General features: G+C 41.7%; 1 long non-coding RNA gene across 2 annotated transcripts in view; it reads left to right on the top strand.

Moving 5' to 3' along the window:
* The window catches only part of LOC144761300 (uncharacterized), a 129,092-nt gene extending 115,428 nt beyond the window's left edge, over window positions 1–13,664 (top strand). For both annotated transcript variants that reach the window (XR_013595662.1, XR_013595663.1), the window contains exon 4: window positions 12,904–13,664. This is a non-coding gene — a long non-coding RNA (uncharacterized LOC144761300). The remainder of the gene's footprint in view (window positions 1–12,903) is intronic.
* Window positions 13,665–15,536: the final 1,872 nt, after the last annotated feature.

Below are 15,536 nucleotides of genomic sequence, written 5' to 3'. Positions count from 1 at the left end.
TTCGGAAGAACTTACATTATAAATTATGCAGAGAGGGTTAAACCTCTCTATGATCTAATAAAACCAGATTTTAAAAGAATCAATTGGACTCAAAAACACACAGAAATTTTGAGATCTTTACAAACAGACATGTTAGTTAAAACATAACTGCAAACACGCGATAACACACGCAACCTTGTAATCCGAGTCATCCCAGGAAGATGCGGATTCACATACCTAACCTCTAATGAGGGAGAAACTGTACCAATAGCTTACAAATCACATTTATACACAGAAGCTCAAAAAACATTCAGCATTAAGAAAAACATTGTACATGCGGTTCAAACAGCTATAGCAAAGGAAAAAGCCCAGGCCCGAGGCAAAAGGATTACTGTTGTAACAGCAGAATCAGCTTTTGAGGCATTAACAAGTCCATGTAATTTACCTAATATGACATTAAATCCAAAATGGTTACAATGGGAAAATTCCCTTGCTAGAGACAAAGTAAATTACTACTTTGAACCGAACATGAAAAAATTAAAAAATCTTGAATATGAAAGAGAATACCCTCTGCCAATCGACATTCTGCCCATACGACAGTACGCCTGTGTAATACATACAGACGGACATGCTCAACCCTCAGTTTGGGGAGAGCAAGCATACAACGCCACATGCGAGATTGTAAAAGACGTGTGGCGCGGAGGTAAATTGAGACCTCTGTTTTCGAAAACACACTCAGTGGAAAATAATTCAGAAGAACAAACTGAAATAATAGCGTTGAAAATGGCGCTAGATAATGCCGATCGCGAATTCCCGACACTAATAGTGTGCGATTCTTATTACTGCGTCAAATCATACAATAACGATTTACAGAAATGGATTCAAAACGGTTACAAAGATGACACAGGTGCAACAATAAAGCAAAAATCGCTTTGGGAACAAATAGTTCTTTTAAAGAAAGAAGTACCAAAGACTCACGTGATACACTCACTGAGTCATCAGCGTGATGGCGTTCACGTTGCAGGGAATTCATTGGCTGAGACAGCCACAGCGGAAGCAACTAAATCGGCTTCCGTAGCTACAAAAAAGCGTTCAGGAAAATACATTGACGGGGAAACAATGCTGGCGGTGAAAACGTCATCAAAAGGCGACTGCTCAGCGCTACCCATCAACTATCCACTCAATTATACACACATAATCGATGCGAACTCCGTTCCTTTTGCTCAAATCCCTGGAGTGGGGGATAGAGTAATTCCAAACACGAACAGGAGAGGCTTGTTAATAGCAGACGCACATATGGGTGAGGGTCTTAGACACCTCAAACTAAAAGATTCTCTGAAAGAATTGCAATCCACATACTGGTGGCCAGGAATGAGCCTGCAACACCACATATTTGCAAAAAACTGTCCAAACTGCAACAGAGATCGCAGTGGCGACCGAGACGGTGTTTTACCATGGCGGTTCGCTCAAGACGGGATTAAACAATAAAAATATGAAACCCAATATGATTAATGCGTCAAATTAACATATAGAGACTATCATCACTTAAAATGCGGCCCCAGCGATCGGCTGACGCCAGAACTGTTATAAAAGATTTGCGAGTCTTTATCGGCACATACGCAATTGGCATGCTACATTCTGACCAGGGTTCTGCTTTTAGCTCTCGAGCTTATAAGGAGGCCATGACCAGCATGGGCATTGCATTGTGGTACTCTTGTCCCTTTCATCCTGAGGGAAACGGAATTGTGGAAAGAAAAAAACGTGACATAAAGCAATTTATAACAGCAAAGGTATTAGGTTCGGGAGCTTGGTGGGTCAAACATTTAATAAGTGTCCAACGTAGTCTTAACAATCTACCAAGAAATTCTCTGAAAGGTCTCAGTCCGTACGAACTATTGTTTGGGACTAGAATGTTAATCCAGGACCTCGACAGTCAAACTTCAGTGGTTAAAGAAAAATGCTTTGATATCAAAGATCGTTTGGCTATTTTACAGGACTTAAACGAAACAAGAAAAGACCTGAGCAACATAAAGTTGAAACAGCAGCCAATAACCACTGAGGAGAAACCACCTGTCCCAGCAAGGCCTGACTGGATTCCAAAAATCGGGGATCTGGTCAGAGAGAAGATCGCGGTGAAGAAGGAATTTGGGCTTCTTACAGAAAAGCAGTTCCTGTCTTGTCTGTCAACGGGACAAGATCAGTAGTACTACCGCCCCTTGCTGGTAAAAAGGAGAACCGAGTTGTATCCATCGACCTGGTTAAACCACAATCATGTGGCCGATAACAAGTAGTAGGCCAAGTGGACTCCCAAGAAGTAGCAGAACACCAAAGTTTGCTACAAGCACAGAGGTTCAAACTGAAAGACTAATCACAATGGATAAACCTACAGTGAAACAACAAGGACTATGCAACAAAGCCATGGAACTTAAACCTCTTGAAACCCAAATTAAAATCTTAAATCAAGAAACACCAGTCTACAATGCTGTAACCACAGACTATGCTAATGAAACAAAGAAAATTCCAAAAACAAAAAGGAATCCAGAAGCAATTGAAACAATTGACAGAACAGCATCAGGCTACTTCATCAACTTCGAGGATTTTTCTGAGGATCTGAGTGAACCTGAGGAACAGCCGACAACAAAAACTTTTAAAGACAAAGCCTTTCATCAACTAAAAAAAAACTATCTGATTTCTCCATGGATTAAACTTTGGGTGGCACTAGGAGTTTTCATCCTCCTACTTTGGCTCATCATGGTACTATGCTTGGGACATTTCATTGAGGGAAAATATGCTACAATGGACACAGCAAGTCAGAATATCAACTTGGTCCTGAAACCACACAAGTCTTCACACATCGAGAAAAGAGAACTTTCTTCAGTAAACTTCACAGCCAATCCTATACCCGGTGGGGTAGCATGGGACAAAACTGATTATGAAATATATGGTCCGGTTGAGCTCCTGAAGTATCCTCATCAATTCAAGATTTCATTGAGTGACTTTGTAGAAACAAAGCACATTCGCTGATGATTGGGACTTTGAAAGTATTAATGATATGCTGTCTGATCTAGTAATGTCAGCTAAATTTACAGAACATGATTATTTGCAAGGTTCATCTAATTACAATCAAATGTTTTGTTACAACCATTACGGTAACCATTATCTGCATAAATCTACTCAACCTAGAAATGTTTTAAATTTTAACCAATGGGAACATTGTGCAATTCCACCAAAAGGCAGTTCAAAGACATTTTTTGATAAATATTCATACTTTTCAGGGTTCAACACAAGTAATGCAGAAACATTTTATTTCAAATTGCTAAACAAGACAGGAGTGAAAACGATGCTTACAAACACAAAATTGATATATTCTGACTCATTTTTTGAAAAAATTAATACATTCGGTTTTGATTTCTGGAACAATAACATTGAAACGAAAACGATCTGGGGCACAAAAGATTGGCAAGTGCAAGGTATAGAATCATTATTTAGAGCCTGCATGATCCCAGAACAAATTATATTTTTGAATGACACAATCCAACAGACTACATGTCTTGGCCTAGCAAAAATCAAAGACTTAAATAAACCGTCTATTCCAAAACCAACACCTAACAGTAATAGCACTACGGATGTTGAGATAGACGTATCCCATATTTTAAACCAAAACAGAACACATCCTGATTGGAAACAATGGTTGATCTGGCCCACAGACACAAATAACTGTTAAAAAAGATTCCTGAACAAAATACAGGGGTTCACATTGACCAGGCCAGACCCAAGATACTCCCAGAGACAACATCCAGGGATTGTAACTACTTACAGTGTGTGGAAACTCTGCCTTCAATGGCTACATACATCCACACTGTCAGAAATTAAGCAACACTTAACTTTACTTAAAGAAGGTGCTGACTAGCGTGATTTCATCATGGGACCACGCAAACAGCGTAAAAAACGTTTCATAGCGGCCTCTATATATGCAACTTACAACGAAGCTTGGAAAGTAACTCAAATTGAGACAGCAGAAAAAATACGGGAAATGGACCGTGTTAATTTGGAAAAATCACTTTCTGTTGTGGACAATGGGTTAATGACTCTGTCTTCCAGAATATATTCACTGGACAGTATTGTATCTTCTGCAATCGATATAATAGAGCAAGACTTACTGCTGTTACAACACGGTCAGTCTCAATTACGTTCTATTGTACAGCTTGGCTGGACGTTACAAAATCTGCGTTCAGGCTATGTGCCTTGGCGTTTAATCAACACAACGTCACTATTTAATATCTTTAACCTTACTGATAAACAAATCAGTTTGGCACAAAAGGGTGCTGACTATACAATTCTGAGCATTGAAAAACTTGAGAGATTACCATTGACAATGTCAGAACGACCTGTCATTGAATGGATAATACATGGGATGATAAATATACCGATAACAACTTTCCAGTTTCAATACTGCCAAAAATATATACAGGCAGGCCAGTATGAAAGGTTGGGTAAAGGATACGTTAAGTCAACATGGAACTTGCCCTATACACACACATGTGTCAGTAATAAAGGACATGGTGTATTTCTTAGTGGTAATAATTGTGAAAAATCACTAAGTGGCATACTTCTGTGTCAGGGTATAAGTTTGCATGGGGCCTGTGAAGGGACTTCAAATAACCTTTCATGTCACCAGTTAGGCACACCTGCAACACAAATAGAACCATTCTTTAGAAGACTTTCGAACAGGAGTTACATTCTAATTGTAGATCACAGATGTTGTGGCTTGCTGCCAGGAAAACCTTATCTTGTAAGCGTGACTTCCAGGGTCATGTGCTGTGAAAGAGTATTGTTCCCGAATGATGCTCCAGACAGGGAGGGAAGGTTATGGCCCAGTTTAAAAATCTCTTCTATTCGAATTGATACTTTAAGCAGAATGAAGACTGTGCTCCTACAGACGCCAACCCAGTTGACGTCATCAAAAGAAACGTATGATCTCCAAGTTGCAAGGACAACGGCAGAGATTCATTCAATGTTATCAACAAATTGCCCCCTACACTTCGCAGAAATGCTGAACGAAATCTTAAATATTTCTGATACAAGTGGTATAGCAAGTGTGTTTAAGAAAGTTTTTTCAGGAGCTTTAACCCCATTCAAAGCGATCCTGGGTATTTTTCCAAATTTCGTCCATTCCTTCTTTGGCGGACTTCCTCTCCTGTTGGGACTCGTAGCAGGCATTTTATTCTTGCTACTCTTGCTTCGTTATGGCAAGCCATGTCACAGACAAGACTCCAGCAACAATGGAAGAAACGATCCTAGCTATCCGCTACCGGGACCGCATAACTAAAGTCCTTGGCTTAGCCCGGCTACGAGATCTAAATATGACCTGGTTTCTTTCATTCAGACCGATCTGGCAAAATTGTGTAATGCCTGTATTAAGGTGCATGCTATGCGGCGAAGAATGTGTGTTGGACACCTGTCTTACACTACAATCGGACATACCATTGGATGCAGATACTTTGTTGGGTCCAGTAAAGGCTCATGCATTGTGCTGTCCCCAGCGGCTACCAATCCTGATGACGGCATTCGTGGAGACTTCACCACTACGATTGAAGGGTAGTGAAGTACAAGATGAAAGCAGCATCGACCAGGTACGACCTTCTGTAAGCAGTTCTGATCGAACTATCATTGAAAGCAATCATGCGTATGACTGCATGGTAGCGACATTTTCCAACCTAGTCGAACTTTCACCAGAAGCTGCAGACTGTTTTTTCGAGAGTCTGTCTGAAATGATGTTTTCACCAGAACAGAGAGAATGAATTTAAAACAAACTTGCACACGGCGTTCCCTGAACTCTGAATTTGGCCTTCAGTCTTTTGAAAACAAAGTGACTATGAACTATTTCTCTTCTTCTCCAAAAAACGAAAACTTTTTCCCAATTCCAAAATATTTACCTTTTTGGCACTTATCTTCTGCTTAAAGTAAAACTATTCTTAGAGAACAGAACTTCTATTCTTAGGAATACTAGAGACATTACATTACCTCAACCTCTAGTTTATATGCAATTAATTGTGTTTATATGTGATGAGATGGTCTCGCAATTTTTTTCTGTATCAAGAGCCATTTCATGTGTAATTTCGCAAATCATTCATGCTGATATAAAATATGCATCTCCTTTTTGAATGATTATACTGCTTGAATTCATACAGTACCTATACTCATTTCGTGCCTTTCGCATACACCATTTTTCAAATACAAAAAAAAAATGTTTTTGGGGTGGTTCGGTATACACATGCACTGTTAGTGATGTTTACTATTGCTTAGGTTAGTAAATATGTACATAAAATCGTGGAGTGGGTGTAGTGTGTTTATCTAGGTACCTATATTGATATTCCTATTTCTGACCCTTGTCTGGTTATTAATTCACTAATGTCCATACAACGGCACAGAAACCCGTTTTCAGATTAGGTCATAGCGCATGCTGTCACATTAAGCAAGCACTATCCCTCCAGCCCCCTAGAAAGCACACCGAGTTCTCAAAACAAATCAAACCTCCAGCAGACCTGGGAAATCCCCCGCAGCTATTGTTTTGATTTCGCTCGAGAACTCCTGAAAAGAATGTAAGAACGACCAGTCCTTATGACATTCTTACTGACGTCTTATGTCCATCCTTACGTCAAACTCTGCACCTTTCAGGTATAAATATACCAACGCTGCCCTAAGCTAAGACACGGTGGTGACGAGCTTGGAGCAGCGCTACTTGCCGGAGAGCCCAGCTGATGCAGAAAAGCCCACGGACGCTGCCCCTCCCTTTTGACGCGCTGAGAGAGACGCTGCCTTTTCTCCTGCCGAGTAATCCAGCCTCCGGCGTTTCCAGCCGCCCTCGCGGGTAACTGGGATATTGAGTCCTGAGACAGAAATACCAACCCTCCAGCCTTCTAAATCCCAGGTACTGAGCTGACTAAGCCCTTACAGAGAATTCTTGAGTCAGATTCTTGGCAAAACAAACTTAACTTAAACTGCTACTTATTTACTCCCGCCCATGTATTAGGCTTAGGTCAGGTACACCGGGGTAGGCATAGTTAGAAGCACCAGTTGAGTACGATTAGTCAAATGTATATATGTATGTATATCTTTTATCCATTTTAAGTATCATATGGCTAAGAAACCATATCAATGCTTTTACAGTATTATTTTATAATCCTGTTTTTACTGTATGCACTTTACTTAACTATAAGTATTGCAATAATAGCGATTAATTTCTCTTGTATGAGAAAAGAGACTGATCAATGAATAACATCTTTTATTGAAACACGCCCATCTCTTATTTCTCTACAAACTGGTGAAACTAAGAATGCACGTACTGACTGAGTAAAATAGTTGTCTTTTGTTTTCACACGACTCTAGAGATATACTCTTGATTAGGGGGGAGCAAAGTTGTCATGTTCTATGGTTGTCAGAAACTAAATCCCTTCTTGTCTTTCCAGGGAGGTTAAACTCCTCCTTGCCTATTCGAGAAAGTTTCTAGTGAACTCTGAGCTAGCTGGCACACATAACTTTAAGTCTAATATCGTCAGTAGAAGACCTAGTTAACCACAGTCCTACGTCTATACTATTGAAGATATTATTCCAATGCGCAGAGCCTATTGGGAAAATAGGAACTACACTACACTGTATCCTTCAACGTTGAACAAAACCAAAAAAATAATAAAATAGGATTTTTCGTCCTACTCAGTTTAAAGCAGATATTTTATCCTTTAACCCACTCCAGACGTCTATTGGAGTATTTTACGGGATAAAGGGGTCTCTGTGAAAAGCACGACTGAGTTACTCTAGTATCTAGCGTTAAATTAGTGCCTTACCAAACATTGGGCGCCATGTAGTGTAGTTCCTATATTCCCAATAGGCTCTGCCCATTGGAATAAAATATCCTATAGATGTGACTTAGGACTTATGTCTACTAGGTCTTTATCGAAATATATTAGACTTAATTGTGAGTGCCAGCTAGCTCAGAGGTCACTAGAAACTTTCTCGAATTCACAAGAAGGGATTTAGTTTCTGACAACTGCATAAACATGACAACTTTGTTGCCCAAGATAAAACTGATCTTCAGAGTCGTGGAAACAATAGATAAATATTTTACTCAGTCAATCGTGCATGCTTCGTTTCACCAGAGGTGCAGAGAAATAGCTAGACGGGCGTTTTCAACAAAAGGTTTTATTGAACAGTCTTCTTTCACAAGCATAAGAAATGAACTGCTACAACCGTAAAACTGGTTGCAAAATATAATGCATACAGTAAAAAGAGTAGAATAAAATAATACTGTAAGAGCATTGTATGGTTCCTAAACCATAGATAAATACATACATAAATAACAGAGGCTAAAAGGTACTCAACTGGTGCTATTAAAATACCCCTACCCCGATGTACCTAACCTAAGCTTAGTACGAGGGAAGAAGAAAGTGAGGTGTAGCATAAATTTAGTATTCCTTTGCCAAGAATCTATCCAAGATTTCTCTTAGGGTCTAATCAGCTCCGTACCGTGGTTTAGAATGAAGAAGGTCAATCTCAGGACTCGATTTCCCAACAACCCGCAAGGGTAGCTTGGAAACACTGGAGCTGGATTTCTCGGCAGGAGAAAAGACAGCGTCTCTCTCAGTGCGAATGCTGGAGGGTCGGCTTCCTTCGGCACTTGCTGTAGCAGGATGCGTCGGGCAAGTAGATAGTCGAACTGCTCCAAACCACTGTGTGTTTGCTAAGGCAAGTGTGGGCATATTTATACCTTGAAGGTGCAGAGTTTGACGTAAAGGTGGACATAATAACGTTATCAAAGAGTCTCAGTTCTTTGAAAACCTCATGAGTTCTTGAACAAGTCAGTATTCGAGCAAGGGGATGTCCCTAGCTGCTGAAGTCGAGTTTTTCAAGAAATCGTTGTGGATTTTCGGAACTAGTGGAAGTAGCCCTGCGATATTTGGACTGTATGAGCTATGTCTAAATATGGTTATGATTTCTATGCCTATATAAGGATATGGTGATTTATACCTATATAAGGGCATGATTCGGGAAAATTACAATAGGGTCCTAAAATACTATACAAGTTCACGTGGACTAAATCTTGATACCAACCACTCCTTCAAGAGCCACCTAGCCAGCTCCCCAAATCCTGCTTGAAAGCGGACATCTAAACAATCATACAAGTCCTAATTTTGGAATCCCGGCCTCTCACCCTACGGAAAATGCCTGTACTTTTGCATTTTAGAAAGGCCTTGAAGACCTGGCTGTACTGATGGTCATATTGTATTGACCTCTATTTCTTCTTAATGTCTGCTTTCTTTTCAGCTGGCTACAGGCAAACTTTGAGTTGTCTTCTAGTCCCAGGGCACCTTCGAGTTAATTGAGTGCTTAACAAACCTTATAACATAACATAGCAAATCATAGTCCTCTACCAACTGGGTGGTAGCAACTCTCTTCTCACAGGCTCTAACCTTTTCTTCTATAGGTCAGGGCGCGCTTTGAGCCATGACCATCCTATTGATAGGTAACAGTAAACACTCCTTGGTGCAAATCTTTGCCCTTTGTCAAGAAAATATATTTGGTGCACTGCAGTGTACTTATTCACGACTATAACTTGTCGTGGAGGTTGGAGGAAGTTAGTACCTTAAATCTCCCTTGCTGCATCCAGTTGCCTACTGCGCAGGCCGAGCATCCAGTTCAGCCATAAATGGCCATTGTTGGAACAGGAATGACCCCTGCATGAAGGACAGTCGTATCCCTTGCCCTGCATGCCTAAACTGCAAGAATATGTGATCATGGCTTTCAGATTCTGGCCTCACCACACACTGATCAGGACCCATGACTTCGGTAGGTTCAGATTCACCCAAAACCTGGAGCGGTGCACAGGGCCATCTTAAAACCACTCACAGGAATACAAATGTTTAACAGAAAAGGAGTGTTAAATTCTGGTCTGTGCATAGATTAGCATGGGTCCCCTGTGCTCGTGGGGCCCCCAGCCAACTGCCCCGAATGTGCACAAAGCGTGCCCTCATAGTACAGAAGGACCATTGTCCCTGTCATGGGTTTCACACATAAAGTGCAGTGATGGCAGGGCCACTGAAATTATGTAGCAGTGGAGGACCAAATTATGTGATAGGGTTGACCAAAATATGGAGCTAGGAAAGGCAATTTATAAGGCATAATGTGAGACAATCTGTAACAGTATTATTTATTCATATTGACATTTTAGCAAGTATTAAAGTTTTCTGGGTAAAGTTGCACCACTTAGTACCAGTTTAACCTCTGCCTACAACAATCAGCAACTGACAGGTGACCAGTAAAACTTTACAAATGATCTGCCACTGTTAAGAACTATGCGTAGCGCATTTTGTTTAAAAACATTTGATCTAGGAACAAGGATTTTTTAATGCAATTCTGTAGCAGAACGTTCATAATGTGTGAAATTAGGAAAACCATGAATATGTAGAAAACACTTCAGGCACAAAAAAGCATAATTACCGTGGCCCTGATTAGATACATTGTGCCAATTGTCAGGCTTGTTAAAAACAAAATAACATTAATTTCCTGACATTTTGCCATTTGTTCTTTTAGGCAATCAAGGGTTAAACAGTCCAGAGGGTGATAAGACTGACATCATTGGATAAACAAATGGGCATGTTAAAAAGAAATTTACCAGAGCAATGTGAGCAGCAGTAGCTAAAGTGTCTAAAGAGACTCTGAGACTAGAAAATCAAAGTGATGTTATCCCTCTTCCTAAGCCTTTAGCCCATCATTAGCATACAAGCTGGTGTGAATTAAGTGGAGTACCAGACACAAGCCCAGCCTTGAACAAGTGCAGCACGTGCTGCAGGTGCTGCCCCGCGAGGGCCGCTAGTGGTGAATAGTGAGACCGCTGCACTTTCAATCCATCGGTCTCCAGAACATGAGACTACCCGACCCGAAGTGCTCTCGGGTGCCCAGTAAACAAGTAGAGGAACTCGCACTGCCCAGAGCCACCCTGCTCTGAATATTGAAGGCTTTCACCTTGACACTACATGCTGAAGAGAGCACCAAGTAGCCAAGGTGCCCATGACCTCAGCTCCCAATAGGGTGACTGCGGTTGCATCCCAGGACAGCACCTGGAAGTATGCCACCGTGACCGGAGCCCCACAGTGGTAGAAGAGGGCTGGCAGCTGCCTACACCTGGGTAGAGTCCCATACCATTGACCTGGACAGAGTCACATACAATTGACTCACTGGAGTACCAGGGCTGTATCTGCCAAAGCCTGTAAGCTTGCCCACATTGACCAACATCAACTCCTGGAAGAGGACCGTCACAAGAAGCACCTGCTCCTGCTGCAGCCTTCCAGAGGACCCGCTGCTGATCTGGACCTGCCGCAAGCTGTGCAGGGAAGGCCCACCCATCACAGGTGAACCCACTAATGCGGGACAAATAAAGGTGGCACCATTGTGCTACAACCAAAGGCAGGTGAGAGACTCCAACAAGCCCTTTGCCCTAAAGACTGTGTGCACTAAGACAAGGAGGGAGTGTGTTGCACCATATTAGAAGCTACAACACAAACCTTGATGAACCCAGAGACAGTGGGAGAAAATAGGTATAGCGCCTAGAGGGAGTGAAAGCACTCTGAAGCACCTACGGCTCACACCTGTGAATCAAGTATTCCCATGTTATTTTAGTATGTAGTCTTTCTGTGTAATAAAGTATGTCTCTTTTATTTAAAAAACGCATTGGTCTGGACATAAATCTTAATGCGCTGTAGGGGGTGGTGTTGATTTCTAAGACCAACTCCCCCGACACTAACGTCCCTGAGAAGCCAGAGACTGCTTGGCATGTCTACTACTGAGAATCAAGTGCGAAAAGGGTTGAACTTGGCCTACTTTGTAGAGCCATTGTAGAACAGTGCCTGGTACAATAGAGGCAAACTTCCGAGCCCCCACAGCTGGTGCCCAGTACCCACTCCCTATATTTGAAAGGGGTGTCTCCAAATGCCTAATTGGTATGATATGTATCAATGTTGTACATCCAAAATGAATATATGTATTTACTACGCATGGGATGCATCGCATGCCATTACAACTCGGTTGTTACAACGACCGCGTTGTTACATCGCGAACCATTACATTGCAAGTCGTCACAACGACTTGCAGAAGGGGCGCACTGGACTTAGGAATAGTATAATTTACTATTCCTACTCCAGTTTGTGCAGCAGCAGGGAGGGCGTTGGACAATCCAACACCTCCTGCCCCGTACAGCAAGTCGTTGTAACGACTTGCGATGTAATGGTTCCCGCTGTAACAATGCGGTCATTGTAACGACCGCGTTGTAATGGCATGCGATGTATCGCATGCGATGTAAACGCAGTTTCCCATCCAAAATGTGGTTGCAAAACATTGGAACTTTGCTGAATTCCAAACTGGGATGGTAATATATTCGCAAAAGTGAAGGGGTCCCTTTGGGAACCCTCCCCTTTGCAAATTTAAAATTAGGATTGTTATGGAGTAGGCAGTGGTCCATGGGACCAATGCTTACTCCCAGAAAAAAAATAGTAAACTTTTCTTTTTAAATGCAGCCCTGTATCCTTGAAGGAGAATGGGTTGCCTTGTGATAGCCTCCAGTGCTAGCGTGCTGCAATATGCTTCCTATCTCATGAACAGTAATTAGGTAAGTAAGATTGCGACCCACACTGAACCTGGATTTTCCGAACTGCCCTATTTGTGTACACGTCAGTTCAGACATTTATTGACTGGTTGCAGATATACTGGACGCAAATTGTAAATAGTTCATCTGTCCGTAGATCATACCATGCCTACTATATATACTGTGTTTTGTTGCTTTGGAAACTGAGGTGGATTTATTTATATCTCAAGCTCCTATGACTCTTTCCCTACTGTGTTAACATGTTACATTTATTAATCATCTTTTCTCAGTCCTCTAGGGATATCTCGAAGTCTCTCCAACCACCTCGCTTGCTGCAGTGGGGAAAAGCAGGGTTTCCAAAGAACAGTGTCCTATTGAGCTCATGGACTTCTTTATTTTGACCGGTGCTTGGACAAAGTTTTACCTGAAAACAATAATTAGGGAACAAAATGCAAAACCCAAAGGAATATCGCTGGCGTGAGTCTGATAGCGTCCCCACTGTGTAGAACGCGGCTGTGCTCCAGCTCGCACGTTGACGTTATCCACCTCTAAACCACACTGTTTATTGGTGTGGTTCGTGTCAATCACAGCCTGGGGGACTTCTTACCCCATTTCCATCCCGAATTATACCAACAATTACACACTGTGGTTAGAAACAAGCCAGGCCCGGAATACCTGCGGCTTCTTGCCTGCTTCTGGAACCTTCCTAATCAAATAATCCCGCGCGCGCTTGTATCAGCGCCCTTTCATCATGGCGGCTGCTTAGACAGGATTCCCTAGCAGGTACTTGAGTCTTATCACAGCAACCTGTTGAAAAGTACTTGGGACTCTGACACACTGTTTGTTTAGAAAATAAACCGGCCTTTCTTAGCGGCGAATCCATAGGTGAAGGCCCGTGTATATATCGGAATGAAAGAATGTGCCCGGAGTGCGTCACAGCTTCCATGTATGCTAATGTGCAATAGCTTTCACTGCAACATGTACTACTCTTTTCACATCGCCGCCCTATTTACGGTGAGAAGGTGTTTACATTATGTCATATTCAATATAAAATAAGAGCCTGCAAAAAGTCTACATCTTAAGTCTACACTTGTTTTAATACTGAAGCGATTTGTTAGTAATGAAAATGCCTACTCTGATTGGTGCATTATATGAGTCACCTTTTTGTCTGGGTAGAGACAGAAGTTTAGCTGTTCACAAACCTTATACCAACAATACCCAAAAAAAGGCAGTGGGTTCTTGTCCCCCTTGTTTATTCAGGCTACTAACTGAATTCTGCAATTAAAAGGTTGCTTTCTAGGGCTGCAGGTAAGCCTGTTATGTTATGTCATAATTTATTTGTAGAGCATTAATACACCAATGCTTTTTGGCGCTTACGGAAGATACAGTCTAAAAATCTAAGAGTACTGGGTTAAAAGAAGGGAAGACACTTAATAATTGAAAAGCCAATTTTTTGCAGGCATTTAATCCAGAGGAGATGTGTTTTTGCAAGCAAACCCAAAAAGAGAGAATTCCACAGTTGGCTGCTGCTGTAGAAAAAAGCACAGTGCCCTTTAGTGAGCGTTGTGTCAAAGTAGTCCCAAGAAAACCCTGGTTTGCTGATGCGAGTGAGCATGATGGTTGATAGAATGACAATGTATTGTCCAGAAAGGAGGGCGAGCTGAGGTTTAGGGATTTGTTGACAATTGTAAGCCTTGAATCTACCTAGACTGAATAGGTAGCCAGGCGGTTGTGCCACAGCATTCTGAGGAAGTTGTAGTCGATGTAAGAATTGTCTGGAGCTTCAAGCTAGATTGAATTAGCGTAATCACATGATTGAAGGATGGCGTTCACAACTGGCATATGCAAAGATGGATCAATTACATTTAGTGAAGATTTTGCTGGAACAAAATTCTAACGTGTGGTCAATTGCAAATAAGTGTGGTGGAAACACATCAATAGAGTGGGGAGGCACATGGTGGTTACACAGATGTGCCATTTGGTGGGTATTAGTGTGCAGAAGTAGCTACTACAGCTGTCTTGTGGTCAGCTAGATTCCAAGAATAAGATTACCTGCATGTGCGGACAGGTCCCAGTCAGTAGGGGCCCCTAACCAAAGTGCCTACCCGCTAGTTTATACTGTCTCTGGTTACAGTTAATTAGTTTCTTATGTTATACGCAATACTGCATCAGCCTGAAGAACCTAGCATTAGGCGAGGGCACACGTCATGTTCATGCCATTCAGCGGGGCTCTGTGTCTGATGCGTTGCTTGTGAGTCCTTCTCGTGCAATTCGTTAGACAGTCCAGGCTTCAAAACAATTGTCTGCAAAGGCTGTTGACAGAATTTGAACCCACATACAATTTTTGTCAGCTAGTGGACTCAAGTGTTTAATCATCACGGACCACGAGCCACCTGTTAATGAGTGCCTTGCACTTGTATGCCTCACTGTACTGATTGTGAATAACTGCATGGATAGTAAAGTACATCAGAGCATAACGTGGAACATTCAAGAGACGTTTTACCTCGTTTTACCCCAGAGAGTACAAAATCGGGAGGTAAATCTGAGTGGTAGTGGCGAACCTGCTTTCTCACCAAGAAGGGCCAACAACCAAGTCTTTGTTGCTGCTTCAGTGTTAGTGATGTCACTTGACTTCTTCTCGCAAGGATGAAAGACTGAGTAGACCTTGCTGATAATTAGATATAACCCTTTGGCGTTGAGGTTCTGTGTGGGCACTCAGGCCTTTTAACCATTTTAATGTTTTCTTCAGTAGTTAATTTTCTCACGGGAAATATTGCACAGTATGAACAGAACTGCCAGCTTCCATTAAATCCAGTACATTTAATTAAGATTGACACTGTAACCGCATGAACATGATTATATGTTAAATTATTCGGTTGTATATTATGACTGATATGTGATATCTCTCTTCTCTCATTCATTC

Source organism: Lissotriton helveticus, chromosome 6, assembly GCF_964261635.1.
Source record: "Lissotriton helveticus chromosome 6, aLisHel1.1, whole genome shotgun sequence".
NCBI lineage: Eukaryota > Metazoa > Chordata > Amphibia > Caudata > Salamandridae > Lissotriton > Lissotriton helveticus.
This window is presented reverse-complemented; position numbering and strand designations above follow the sequence as displayed.